The sequence below is a fragment of the Sceloporus occidentalis genome, unplaced genomic scaffold, assembly GCF_023333645.1.
Source record: "Sceloporus occidentalis isolate IW3139 unplaced genomic scaffold, rSceOcc1.0.p SCAF_1, whole genome shotgun sequence".
In the NCBI taxonomy this organism is placed as follows: domain Eukaryota; kingdom Metazoa; phylum Chordata; class Lepidosauria; order Squamata; family Phrynosomatidae; genus Sceloporus; species Sceloporus occidentalis.
In genome coordinates, this window is record NW_028316981.1 from 31083665 (window position 1) to 31094648 (window position 10984).

Here is a 10984-nt window from a genome sequence, read left to right on the forward strand (position 1 = left end):
CTTTAACATTCCTAAACAAATGATTGTTAGCTTGAATATTCATTAAATACATGCCTTTGATTACAGTGCCAACTTTAAATAATTCTATTCTGCAATTCCATTTTGGAAACACTGATAAGAGCTGCAGTCAAAACACTTGATTGCTAAATCGTGTCTCAAGGGAGTCACTTCTGGAAGGATATCTTTTCTAAAGGGTTTTGCAGGAAGAAAAACTCTGACGTTCAGCAATGCACTGTGCATTTTGTATACCTCCTTAATGAGCAGTTTGAGTATGATTTTGGAGATTTTTTTTAAAAGACCAGTTAGGTTTCCTTTAGGACCAAGGTGACCATTAGAAAGAATGGTCAGAATTCCATGGCAAAATTGTACTAGGTTTTCAAAGTAGTCTCCAATATCCCAGTGTGTTCTATTTTCTCCTTTTCTGCCAAGCTGTATCCCTTGATGTGTAATTAAATCTTCAAAGAGGTTCAGCCTGGAATAGATTATTATTTTGCCATATCTTTAGCCACATGGCTACCAGGTATGAGTTCCTATAGGCCAAGCTAGAAGTTAAACACTTTGTAGGCATGTATGTTAGGGGATTTGTAATGTAATATTGGGTGCAGGGAAACAATTTTCATTGGGAGGACGGCAAACTGGGAAGGCAGATTTAATAATTCATGAAGTGTCATCCCTCCCCTGTTGGTATGAGCCCTGGAAAAAATAACCAATTGAATCTTTCATTTTGGTCTAATTACAGCTTGGAATAGAAAGGATAAATCTCCTCCTTTCTCATTCATTTAATAAACCCTGTGATGAATTTGTTCATGTAATAACACATTTACAGCAGGGATGGAAATCATATGACCCTCCAGATGTTGTTGAGCTGTAGCTCCAGGCAGTCTTCACCACTGGCTGTGGTGTATTTGTGGAACCTGCAATCCAACAACATCTGGAGAACAGAATGATTCCCACCCCTCTCAATGACAGCAATACAGGTTGGTATCATATACCTGCTGTCAATATTGGAAAACATAATTATGGCAATTCAGCCCATAATTTCTGTGTTTTGTCATGGATAAATCCTAGGCAAAATTTGCACATTATGTTTGTTGCTGTGTGCCTTCAAATCATTTCGGTCATATGGAAACCCTAATCTGAACCTATCACAAAGTTTTCATGTCAAGATTTATTTAGAATGGGTTGACATTGACATTGACTTCCTCTAAAGGGGAGAGCGTGTGACTTGCCCAAAGTCACCTAATGATTTTCCACAGCTGAGCAGGGAGTTGAACCTTGGTAACCAACACTCAAACCACTATCCCATGCATATAAAATACTTGGAATTTAATGTTCCTGGTAATTCCAACAACATTACTTTTGGGAAGCTAAATCACTAGCACTAATAAGTGGTAATAAATGAAAATCATTAAATTAGTCATTTTTGCTAAAGAAGGCACACTTTGGTATGATCTGTCATTTCCTTATTCAGTCGTCTATACTCTGGGAATGTGCTACATTTCCAGAAGCGTACTATCACTTTAGATGATATTCATGCATGGCAAACTGTTTGGTATTTAGGCCTGAAGGATAACATGAATAGACAGTGGTCTCCTAACTGTTCCCTTGACTCTGATAAGATGTAAACTAAAGGGGTTTTGAGATTAGGCTTGCTAAAATCAGTAGGAACAACAAAAACTCCAATAGGAACAGGTCTGCCATTAAATCCTTCTACAGAACATTGTTGTTTACTGTCAACTGCCTTCCAGTTGATCCCGATTTATGGAGACCCTGTGGATGAAACATCTTCAAGGCCCCCTGTCCTCCACTGCTCTGTTTAAATCCTGTAAATTAAGGCCTGTGACCTTCCTCATTGTGTCTATCCATCTGGCATGCAGTCGTCCTCTTTTTCTACTACCCTCTACCTTGACTAGCATTATTGTCTTTTTTTACAAAGTCATGCCTTCTCATGATTTGTAAAATATATGACAGTCTCAATTTGATCATCTTGGCTTTCAGGGAGACTTCAAGCCTGATCTGTTTTTTGTGGGTTTTTCAGGCTATGTGGCCATGTTCTAGCAGAGTTTCTTCCTGACATTTCGCCAACATTTGTCAGGAAGAAACGTCAGGAAGAAACTCTACTAGAACTCTGCTAGAACATGGCCACACAGCCTGAAAAACCCACAAAAAACTATGGATGCCAGCCATGAAAGCCTCCGACTTCACCTGATCTGTTTGTCTTTTTGGATAGCCATGGTATCCTCAGCACTCTTCTCCAGCACCAAATCTCAAATGAATGGATTTTCTTCTTACAGCTTTCTTCACTGTTCAGCTTTCACATCCATACATGGTGGTGGGGAATGCAATAGCTTAGACAATACTGACTTTAGTGATCAGTTGTATATCTTTACACTTTAGGATCTTGTCTAGTTCTTTCATGGCTGCCCTTCTCATTTGAAGTTTTCTTCTGACTTTTTGACTGCAGTCTTTATTCTGAACAATGTTTGAACCAAGGCATATGAACTCTTTATTTTGATTTCTTCATTGTATAGGTTGAATTTAGACATGAGTGTCTAAATCCGTTGTGGTCATTATTTTTGTTTTCTTTATGTTCCACATTAAACCTACCTTTGTAGTTTCATCCTTTACTTTCGTTAGTAATGTTTTCAAATCTAACAAAAATTCTTTAGTGATACCGTTACTGGCCAACTGAAATGCACAATATACACAATGCACAATGTTACAAGCTTTTGAAGCTCCATGGGGTTCTTCATGAGGCAAGATATTACAAACCACACAAGATATAACATCTTGCCTGATGAAGAAGCCCATGGAGCTTCGAAAGCTTGCAACAAGTATATTGTGCATTTTGGTTGGGTTTTTGTTTGCATTTGTTAAATGACCAACACAGCTACCCCTGTATGTTTCCAATTCTGTAATGTTTTCTGCTAGTAGTATAGTGTGATCCACATATCTTAGATTGTAGATGTTCCTTCTTATATTCACTCCTCCTCCTTCTGAATCTAAACCTGCTCTTTGTATAATATTTACAGCATTACCCACTGTGAAAAAGAGCACCAGGATATTTAACCTATAAGAGGGCAGAATGTTTAAGCCATCAGTGAATGAAAAGTTCAGCTTACATTTAGCTTTGAACATTAGGATCAGATTATAAATAGTAATAAGCACACAGGCTGCGCTGAGCTCATTAGAGATTATTAGTAGCCATGGAAATCAAAAAAGTATCCACTATATATACTTTTGTACTCTATTTTAAATTCTTCAATTTGGTGGGCAAATTCTTCACAGCAACCTGTTGAGTGGCTTACATTCTCCTCAGGGCCAGATCGTAACAGATCCCTGACCACTCGAAACAGCTCAGCTGAATGGTTCTGTGAAGCCACAATAGTTTTAGGGGTTTTTTAAAAGCCTTTTTGGTGCCTTTATTGCTTCACTATATGTCTTCAGGTAGATTTTAGCCTATTTTTGGTCAGTTTCTGCCACTGTTGCTCTAGTCTTCATCTTGTTCACTTCATTGCTGCCAGCTCCATAGAAGCCAAGTAGGAAAACATTGGGCTGGTTTAGCTCCACTCCGAGATGGGATGCTTAGGAGTGATCATGTCAACTGCACTGGTCATTTCTCCATTCAAGAAATCAACCAGGGCTTCAAGAGGACCACCTGCCAAGGCAACAGGAAACTCCCCAAGAGCCACCAGGAATCCATTCGGATCCATAAGCCTCCTGAGGCAGACCATCTGAGGTTCTGAATTCCAGCAAGTCTTAGCCTAGTCAGAAAGTGATCTGTCCATGACAATGGAACAGTAGAGAGCTCCTCCATTCCCAGATCACCAGAACCTCCCTCTGTACAGAACACAATGTCTAGAGTGTACTCAGCAGCATAAGTGAGGCCAGATTGGGTCAGCCCCATGATTGTCATAGCAGCCATGAAGTCCTGAGCCACTCCCAACAGGGTAGCCTTGGCATGTATATTGAAATCTCCCAGCAATATAAGCCAGTTTATATTCCAACACCACCTTCGAGGTCACCCTGGCTATCTCAGGCAGGGAGACTGTTGTGCAGCAGGGTGGGCAGTACACCAGCAGAATCCCTAATCTGTCCCGGCTGCCCACTTTTAAATAAACACACTCAAACCCTGCAGACTGAGGGATAGGACACCTGGTCAGGGGGAATATTATGCCGATAGACCACTGCAACTCCGTCTCCCCAACCCTCAGTCTTGCCTGCTGCTGCACCGAGAATCCTGGTGGGCAAAGCTAAGAGAGAGTAAACCAAGCCTCATCCAACCAGGTCTCTGTAATACATGCCAGGTCAACATGTTCATCCAGGATCAGGTCCTGGATGGCAGGCATTTTACCATTCACTGACCTGGCATTCAGCGGCAGCATTTTCTACTCAGGGAGGTTGCTGTCATGGCTATTCACTTTATTTGGGATGGGACACAGTTTGGGCGTAACTAATACCCTATCATAAATTCTACCCCCAGGATGGTATAACTGTCTCTCATTTCCATATCTCCCAATACCCTGCATAACTTTAATGGCTGCTCCCTGACTATCATTATGTCCCTCCTTTGGTTGTTGGTGCATCTGTCTTCCACTCACAAAAATGTTAGTTTTGTATTGTAAGCAGGTGAATATCTCTTTCCTGGCAGCAGCCATAGAATAAACTCTCACCCCTTCAGCATGGCAGCCCTGCCCCTGCCACAGGGGTCAGCACACCCGGAGTGCAAAGGATGAGCCTCACCCTGGGAAAACCACCTTCGTGATCATGGTGTCTCCCCTGCCAGGTAAGTATTGGGAGTTATGCAGCCCAAAGAGCTAGCTAGCTCAATCCAGCTGGAAAACTTGTAGCAGGCTGTTGCTGGGCCTTAGTGCTGCAGGGAGGCACTCATTCTTAGGTGGTAAAAGAGTGCCAGGGAAGGAAGAGATGGCAGATGGAACAAGCTTCCTTTCTTTCCCTCCCAGATGTTTGTTGGTCCTCTTCTTTCTCTGCAGGCTTTTTGGACTTTGCAATAGTGTTTTGGCTGCATCTGGGTAGATTTGTCCCCAGACTGCACTGGTGGTTGGCTTTCCCCTTGCCAACAAGTCCAAAGCATACAAAAAGCTAAAAGTTCCCAACCCCTTTTCTTACATGAGGATTGTACCTGGAGCTGGGAACTGTATGGTCCTCCAGATCTGGTTGGACTTCAGCTTCTGGCAACCCTTGCCAGCATAGGTGATGGTGAAGAATGCTGAGAGCTGTGGTCCAGCATCATCTCTACGGCAGCATAATTCCCATCCCTATTGTACAGCAAGGATCCTACATTCTGGCTCCCTACTTTCACATTTGTTCCATCAACCTGGGTTAACCTAGCACAGAAAAACTATTTGGACATAGTTTTCAACCACATTATGTATCTTCAAGTCCATAGATATTGTAAACACAACAGCCCTTTTTCAGTTATTATTTCTGAAAAGAAAATACAAATATGTGTATTGGGGGAGGGGGGATTTTGCTATCTGCCCTCACTGTTCCCAACCTTCTCACACTGAGTGGGAAGTTGTGAAGGGGGCTTAATTCACATGTGCTTTAATGTAAGTAGAACCTTTGGAAACCTTTATTGCCAAAAGGATTCCATTTGCCTTTAGTGTCTCCTTCAGACCACTCTAATCGATGCAGGAAGGTTGAGGACAGTGAGTGTCAAGCCAGTATGCAAGGAACTCTAGATCTGTATTGTGTGTATAGGCATTGTACCCCTAAACAAGCTACTTCTTGTTCCTGAAGGGGAGTGGCATGAATCCAGGACCAAGAAACTGAACCAAATGTTCTCAAATCCACATCAATAACTGTCTTTGAAGGTCCTATTCTTTTTTCAACAAACAGTTCTTCTTATTGCACTTCTATCCATTTTCTGTAAATATGATATGGCAAAATATCAGAAATAATGTGGAAAACCAGAGGACAAGATCAAAACATTTCAAAGTGACAATTTTCTATTTCTCTTCTTAAAATTAGAAAATTGAGAAAAAAATAGATGTCAATATCATAGTCTTGTTTTCCTAGTGCTTAAAATTTGTCATTGTGATATCAACACACATTTGATCCCGTAGTTTTTTGCGGTGGAGGGAGGAAGGGAGAAGAAACCCACATTGACATTTACCAGTAATTTTGATAGATTTTTGTATAAACAAGTTGATTCCTAGAACAATACTGGGCCTCCCATGGGGGGGGGGGGGGAACCCATTTCAAAAACTCTGTAGTCTTCATTCCACTCTGTATCTAACAGTTTAACACCACTAGTCAGCTAATCACAACAGACTATGCTGGGTCCCATATTGGAGAAAGATGGGCTATAAATAAATAAGAAAAAAATTAGTATTAGCCATAATATCTTCCCCTCCCACTGCAACATTTGGCTGAACAATTTTTCCTTCCCTATTCTCTCCCTTCCTTTCTCCCTCTTTCTTTTTCATTTCTTCTTTCTCCTTCTCCCTCTGAACTACAGCTTCTGACTTCAGAAATTTTCTCATTCGTTCTCTAGTCACACTCTTCCTCTCTTTCTTAGTCTCTCTTTTCTTTACCTATAACTACACCCATCATCTTCCTTTTCCTTCATTTCTTCTCTGCCTCTGTCTCTCCTCTCTGTTATGGGAAATATCCACAAAAATTGAACAGAAAATAATGAAAATAACATACAAAAACATTTTAGGTTAGAGGAAATTGTTCGCAAAACATGTGTGAATTAGGGAAAAGTGCATTAGAAAATATGTGCATTTTTTTTAATTCACAAGATGCTACAAAAAAAGAGCAAGTTGTAGTCAGCCCGCCCCATAGGTAGGCTTGCCTTTCACGACGTTGAACTTACATGAAAGGCAAGCCATGGCAGAAGTAATGGGGCACCTACTCTCATTGTGTGTCTCATGCCACACCATGAGCGCACCCCCCCATTATTTTCAATGGGGCTTGAGCATGTCCCCATATGTGGGTGTGTGTGTGTCCAGAATGGATGCCCCTTGTATGGGAAGGGCAGACTGTATTTAACATTAGAAAAAGGAGAAACTGAATAAAACCAAAATTGAAAGCTTCCTTTGTACCTAGGCTAGGATGCTTTCTTTCTGACTTCTTAGTAGACAAATCTTCACAGGAATTCTGTTTAAGAAGCTTATCGCACTGCTTTAAAAAGCAACTTGGGCCTGGTACAGACCACCCAAAAAGGGCGGTCTGCTGACATCCTGGTTTGTTCCTTGAGGAAGCCGCAATGGACAAATTGCGCGGCTTCCTTGCGGAGCAAAAAGAACCCTGTGGTGCTATAATGACGCCCCTGTAAGCGATGCCCTGAGGCAACCCTAGCACGTCATCAAGACGTGCCATGAGGCCCATCTGTACAAGGCCTTACTGCACCTGAATTGAATTCTAGTTTGGGCTGCATCCTGGTCCTATCGCATGGCTTTTGTCTCCAAATCCACTATCCAAATACAGCCCGGCTGCAACCCGTGTCCTTTAATGCACTTCAGTGGGTTGAGGATGGTTATACCCTATTTCATACTCTCAAGGTATGTGTTCTGTAATCAGAAGGTACAACAAAAGCTTAGATGACTTTCCCAAGGAGTGGACAAAAAGGATCTGGAAAACTTGATGGTTTTGGCACCAAGTGTCAATGCATCAATGGGACCTCAGACAATCCCTTTTATGATGGGGCAAGAAAGAAAATGGAGGGGCATCAAGAGGAAAGACGCAAGATATAGGGCCAAAACAGACCAGCCCAAAGGGGTCGTGTGATACTGCCTGTTTGAGCGCCAGATCAGGGCTTCAGCAACCACAGCTCTGATCTAGCGCCTTTTTTGGTGCAAAAAGAAGTGGCAAAACACCGCACAGCTAGAGTGCCAAAAAGCTGCTGCTGTGTAAATGGCCGGGTGGCTTCACAGCAGCTTCCTGCCAGCTTGGGGGTATGCATTGTGCATATGCCATGCCCCCAGTCCACTGGGATGCCAGTGTATTTTCCCAATCTGTTCCGGCTGATCATCTCTGAATATTTTAGCAGTTACATTTCTTTGTTTCCACTGGAAGAGGAAATGTGAAAGAGGTAGGTGGGTGGAATGTGAAATGTTTAGCAAAAGTCATCAATGCTTGTTCTTTGTTCTATCTAGATCCCGTATATCTTCAGTCAGCATGACCTCAACACTTGTGCCATTCTAGTTTCCTCAGGTCATTGTGACCTCCATAAATGCTATATATTCATTATGAAACCTCATATCCAGCACAAGGGGTGTAGAGTATCGTAACAACATCTTCCTGTTCTCATGTCATTTCCTCCACCATGCCATCATTTTGCACTTGCTTTGTTAACCATTTGGCTCCAGAACCTTTAAGCTCTCACCTTTAACCACTTAAACCCACTGCTTGTTTTAGCAGTATTGTTTTTCTTTTATTTCCTTCTACAAGTTTGGTGTTGTTTTCTTTTCATTGTACTTACCTTATTGTGACCCGCTCTGAGAACCAATGGCAACATATAAATTCATTAAGAAATGATAAATAGAGCCCTCAAGTCATTTGTAAAGTTTCATAAATTTAGTACTTGACTATTAAGATTTATTTTAAATTCAGTATCTGATTTAAATTGTTCCCATTTTGAAGGCAGTAGAATAATACTTTAAGTTTTTGTGGCAAGCCCACCAGTTACAGTTTGTAACATTAGTATTCATGGAATGAGACAATTCATCTAAATGAAAAATAGCTGCTGCCCTGTAACTTGATCACCAGTTGTTGATTTTTTTTTTACACTGCTGTAGGGCCTTCAACAGCTGTGTGCTTTTTTCAAATATATGCTTTTTAGTCATGTGCATTTGTGTTGCTGTTGTTAACTGCTGTCAACTTGGCTACAATTTATGGTGAGTCTATGAATGAGAGCCCTCTAAGTCACCCTATCATCTATAGCACTGTTCAGGTCTTGCACTCTAAGGGCCGTGCCTTCCTTGATTGAATCTATCCATCTGGAATGCAGTCTTCCTCTTTTTCCTGCTGCCTTCTTCCTTACCAAGCAATATTGTCTTTTCTAGTGCATCATGTCTTCTCATGATATGTCCAAAATACAGCAGTCTAAGCTTAGTCACCTTGGTTTCTAGACCAGCACCCTGGACTGTTCAGATTTGATTTGCTCTTGGACCCATTTATTTGTCTTTTCATCAGTCTATAGTATCCCACATCACATTTCAAATAAATTTTTGAGTCTTTTTCTATTAGCTTTCTTCACTGTCCAGCTTTCATAACAATATACAGAACCTGGAAATAGCATGGCATGGGCAATCCTGCCTTTGGTATTCAGTGGTATATCTTTACACTTAAACAGGAAAAGAAAGATATGCGTGTACTTTCATCACTAACCTTGCACACTTCAAATGGGAGAAACTGTTAAAAAAATTAATTGATGCAAATTTCCTTTACATCCCTGGGTATACCCTACACCCACCCACCCATGCTGAATATGGGGTTTCATATTTTTCTATTTTGATATCTAGAGTTCTAAGAGTCACAATGAGTTTTAAGAGGCCAAAATGCCACAAACACTACATGGGAAAAGCATACTGGCCCAAAGTCATGTGGAAGATCTAGATTGCTCTAAATAAAGTGTAAATGGGTGTGCTGATAAGGCCACCCTCCCCCAGGCGTTCTGCATATCCTCTCAAAATAGAGACTGAGTGACTCCATCAAAAATCAGTTAAAGACCATACCTTCTTCTCACCCTGGACTGTGCATTCACCCCTTCCTATCAAACCATCCCAGGGTTGTTACAAATCCAATCAATGGTTTGTTGTTTTGAAGTTAAAACCACCAGTTGTTCTGGAATCCATTGTTGATTCCCTGTTCACTTTCCCATCAGGTCTCTGTTACACTGCAGATAGCATCAAGCATCCCTTGAGGCTAGCTAGGAAATCAGATATAAATATCTGCCTCAGACATAGCTTCCTCTAACATAGTTTGTGCTCACAGACCCTATGTGTACAGGGAGTCTCTCTCACGCACAGTGTCTCCCTCAGAGTTTGTCTCAGCCCTGCTCCATCTTCTCTGTAACCCCCTCTTCAGGACTCTCAATTTCTTGCTAGCCAACCTTTCACACCTTTCTTTCTGCTAGTTCTATCTCTTAATTTGCATTGGATTCCTGTGTTTGTGTGCACTTTTGCACATTTCTAAATCAACCATTTTATTCATCAACACTGGAGTGTCTCTGCAGTTAGTATTGGTATACATAGGTGTAAAAGATCCCTTAAAGTTAGCCAACCTCTCACAAGCCTCCTGTTTTGCTAATAATCCCCCCCCCCAAAAAAAATACCAAGGAGATGCTGACACTGTTGATGGGATCCCCATGTGTCCTACCTTCTGGAGTAACACTAGAAAGCCATCAAATGTAGCAAGCAACTGTAGCATACCATTCACACTGTACCAAAGGTTGTGCGGCATTCCCAAATTCTACCAGTGTATTCCACTTGCAATCTTAAGATATGTGAAATAAATGCTTTGATGTGGAAATACCAATTAATTTATCTCCAGTCTCTAATATTCATAGCCATATTAATAACCTGTACTCTGAAGGTTTGGGATAAAATTTTGGCAAGATCTTAATCTTAAGATCTTCATCTTAATATTCAGCCAATATTTGTTACATAAATCATATTCCTTTTGGTGAGCACACAGTTCCAAGGTTCTGCACTTAGTTCAGATTTTAGATGCTCTGGCAAATTATCTCTATTGTTAGCTATATTGAAAGTTAAATCAAGCAGAGCCACTTACCAGTACTTGGTGACACAGCAGTATCTAGTTACTCATTTGTTCTGATGCAAAAGCTACTGCAAAACCATGCCATTAGTGCATGAGGAAAAAAGCCCTGCTTCATAGCCAATTAATTTAATTTAAGTAATGGTCCTGTGGCTCTGTAGCCCTCTGCTCATTGGCATGGCTGAGCTTCTTTGTGTTGAAATCTATGATTGCTGGTATCTTGAGTTTGTGTTGT

The 10984-nt window shown here is 41.2% G+C and overlaps 1 non-coding gene across 1 annotated transcript; it reads right to left on the reverse strand.

The window, feature by feature from the left end:
- Positions 1–4637: 4637 nt before the first annotated feature.
- On the reverse strand, positions 4638–4794 carry LOC149321286 (U1 spliceosomal RNA). Its single transcript, XR_016279629.1, has one exon. It is a non-coding gene; the product is annotated as a U1 spliceosomal RNA (small nuclear RNA).
- Between the last annotated feature and the right edge of the window lie 6190 nt (positions 4795–10984).